Source organism: Grammomys surdaster, unplaced genomic scaffold (genome assembly GCF_004785775.1).
Source record: "Grammomys surdaster isolate TR1022 unplaced genomic scaffold, NIH_TR_1.0 279, whole genome shotgun sequence".
Classification (NCBI taxonomy): Eukaryota; Metazoa; Chordata; class Mammalia; order Rodentia; family Muridae; genus Grammomys; species Grammomys surdaster.
The window spans coordinates 1980462-1984104 of NW_021604720.1; the positions used below are offsets into that span (position 1 = coordinate 1980462).

Genomic DNA, 3643 nt, shown 5'->3' on the forward strand with positions numbered 1-3643 from the left:
GGGATGAATTACTTAAGGAAAATCCTAAAGACTGAACAATAGTTGGCACTCCAAAACTGAAAAGTAATTAATTATAACAAATTGATTCTGAAATCTATATTCATAATTAAATTTTAATTTCAGCGTTTAAACGTCATGTTTTTGTGAACTAGAGGAATGTACTTTGGGATTTCATGTCATTTAAAAAAAAATGCAATCCTCCTGACCCTAGAGGTGTTGCAGGTGTGGCTGCTGTGTCACACGTGTGTCAGTAGGTGGCAGAAAGGAGAGAAGCTATGTTTCTGATCAGTGTTCTGACCTATGAACATCTAGATGATTAGTAGCCTAACAGTCTCTGAAAAAAGCAAGCCTGAGACAACCATCAGTCCAGTGCCAGTCAGGCCTGGAATGACTTCCAGGAGCCACTCTGGAGGGCCGGGAGAGGAGTGAACCCTCGATAACCAGCAGACCAGTGCCATGGGGCCTGGACAAGGAGCTAGCTTGAGATGAACATCAGAGCAGCACTATGCAGGCCTTGATGGGCAGACCATGCCTGAGATTATTCCTACCTGGCACCATAATGTGGAGGAAGGGCATAGTACTCCTTAGTCCAATCCTAAGACTTCATATACTCAGAGACCCTGGGTGCCACTAAAAGGAACAAGTAAATGGTGGAGAAATGGAAGAGAAAGAGAAACAGAAGGATGTAGGCACAATGAAGAGAGAAAGAAGTGGAGACTTGAGGGTAGTAAAGAACAGCCTGATGTGAGGAGCCAGTGATACCACCTGGTACCACAGTGAGATCTGGCTTGTGCTGCCACCAGGGGCCACATCTGGGTCTGTGGCCTTGAAGCAGCAAGGGTCTATTACCACCAATGGCCAGGCAGATGGCCCTGCCGATATCTGAGGGATGTGCAAAATTAGTCCCACCCTTCACCTCCGTGTCATGGAAAAGCTAGCACTAGGGGCACGAAAGCAAGAGCGCTAATTCTGCCTCCAGCCAGCTGCAGAACTCACCCTGCACACTGAAGGAGTTGTGGGTGAGCCAGATGAGTGTGAGAGTGCTGGCTCTATCCTTTCTCCCATTCGGTGGCATAGATGAGAGAGATACACTCCTCCTCCTCCTCCTCCTCCTCCTCATCATCATCATCATCATCATCATCATCATCATCATTACCATCTGTGGCAGGTAGGAAACCTGGTCCTGGAGTCATGAGAGTAGGAAAAGGCCCTGCCCCTCACCAGTTGCAGCACTTGGGGCAGTAAGCCCAGCACCTTGCTTGGCAGGACAGTACAGACCCTGGTATCAAGGATGAAGGCAAGCTGGCCCTGAGCATGAGAGATATGGCTATGCCACTTATCTGCCATGAGGTGACTAGTGAGGAAAAGATTCTCCCCTTTTGAAACTTGCCACCTGTTGCAGTTAGGAGAGCTGGCCCTGAGGTCATCGGAGCTGGAGAGCTGGCCCTGCTCCTCACCTTCTACAGCTCTCAGGAGAGCAGGCTCTGTACCTAACCTGGGCTGCACAATGGAGCTGAGCCTGGGGGTCTAAGCACAGCAGATCCTGCCCTAATGAGGCTGCTTCCCTCCTCTCCCTCGATTCTCACCATCTATGGCAGGTAGGAGAGCTGGCCCTACGTTATGAGAGTAGAACTACTATGTCTCTCATCAGCTACAACATTTGAGAGAACAGGCCCTTTACCTCACCGGAGCAGCCAGGTAGAGCTGGTCCTGTTTGGGTTGCAGGGGTTGCTGGTGGGTATGAGAACTGGGTGGCAGGCTGATCGGCTCAGACACTTCTCAGGCCCAGATTCAGGACATTGAATTTGCTCACCCCAACATCCACCCATTGACGAACTACTGGAGTACACCAAGGGGCTAGTCCTACAGATCCAAAACCACAGGATCTTCATATCACAGGACAACAACACGGTATCGGAGAGGAGTTCCAGGGAGGTTCTGGTACTGATAGAGTAGCAGAAGCCAGAGACCCTGTACCAGACCATGAGTCATTGCAATGAACATTTGCAAGTAAAGAAGTGTGGGCAAAAGGGTGTACTGTGGGATACACTGTGACAAACTATACTTTCCACAATGAGAACTTTTTTTTCTCTGTTGCGGGAGAGACTGCAAGGGCGGAGGAGAGGTACGAGGGGAGGGAGAGGTGAGTGGGATTGGAGTGCCCGATGTGAAATTCACAAAGAACCACTGAAAGGTCAAAAAAATCCAATCTTATTCAACTTATATATAAGCATTGAGACTGTGGTCACCACAATGTTTTCAGCGATGAGGGCATCTAAAATTCTTCTTAATATACATCTTAATATTAAATACTGTTCAGAGGGAGAAAAATAGGAAAATAATTAGAACATAAGCATGTAAGGACAGAATAGTTGCATGACAGGATGAATGAACTTCAGTCAATCTAACATGTTGTATTGTCAAGGAAATATGAACCACAACATATAAATATTTTATACTAAAATAACTCCTAAGGAAGTGGTAGCAAACACATTATCAATTGCTAATATTTAACACATGCAATAGGGCAAGAGCTCTGTGCACATTTTTCCAATTTCTTTTTATTTCCGCAATTATATGTATGGGAGAGGGTTATGTGCACAAAAATTCAGATGCTTCCAAAGGCCAGAGGTGTCCGATATCCCTCACATCGGAGTTACAGGTAGTTGAGAATTACATGATACGCGTGCTGAACTCGGGTCCTCTAGAAGAGTAGCGCATGTCTTTAACCAAGGAGCTCTCTGGCTAATCCATGAGCTCTCGCTCTAACCCATATATAAGCGCTATTATATCCAATATCCATGTGACTCCGTGAGATATAATTGTCATCTACATGTCACAGAGACCAGCAAGATTTAGGAAGTCATGAGACAGTAGACCATCTCAGACTATTGCCAGTTTATAAGTGGTTTGAGCCAAAATTTCTGATATGTGGCTACCAATAGCATCATTCTCTCAAGTATAAGAGAAAGATTAGATTGGAAAACATGAAACCCAGAGCTACCAATCTTCATGAATTTACAAAGCAAAGAAATTACAGTATCTTCAAGCTGCAACAGTTTTTTTTTTTTAATCAGAGTAATTTAACAAGCAAGGCATGGGACTGCATGCCTGTAAATGAAGCATTTAGGAAATGGAGGCAGAAAAATCAGTAGTTCAAGTACATTTGACTATGTAGTGAATCTAAGGCTATATTTCTCTAAATAAACAGATACTATTATAGTAATTCATGGCAACTCATACATTAAAAAATTAGCAAATCTTAGAACAATAGCTTAGTAAAAAGTAGTAATTATCAATTATGAAATACGTAATATGCATAATATGAATAGTATAACAAGTTTGTTTAACTTGGTTCTTCCTCTGCAATCGAAATATGAACTGGGAGGGGGAGGGGGAGTATCCTGAAAAGGAGGTAAATAGTCTCATCCTAAAGACAATGCAAGGAGCTCTCACTGAGAGCAGAGAAAAGTTCAGAAGCCATCAAAACCTGAAATATTCAGGAAAGCATTTCAATTGATTGCTTGAGGTGAGACTTGGAAAATAATTTCCTGGCTCATCTCTTCTTAGAAAGAACAGAGGAGCATTCAACAGTGTGATCTCAATCATGTCAAGAGACTTGCAGAGAGCTGTATATCAAGTC

At 44.1% G+C, this 3643-nt stretch overlaps 1 non-coding gene across 1 annotated transcript; it reads left to right on the plus strand.

Annotated features, from left to right (window-relative positions):
• The first annotated feature begins 200 nt into the window (after nt 1-200).
• On the plus strand, nt 201-332 carry LOC114629339. Its single transcript, XR_003712635.1, has one exon. It is a non-coding gene; the product is annotated as a small nucleolar RNA SNORA17 (small nucleolar RNA).
• The last annotated feature ends 3311 nt before the right edge of the window (nt 333-3643 follow it).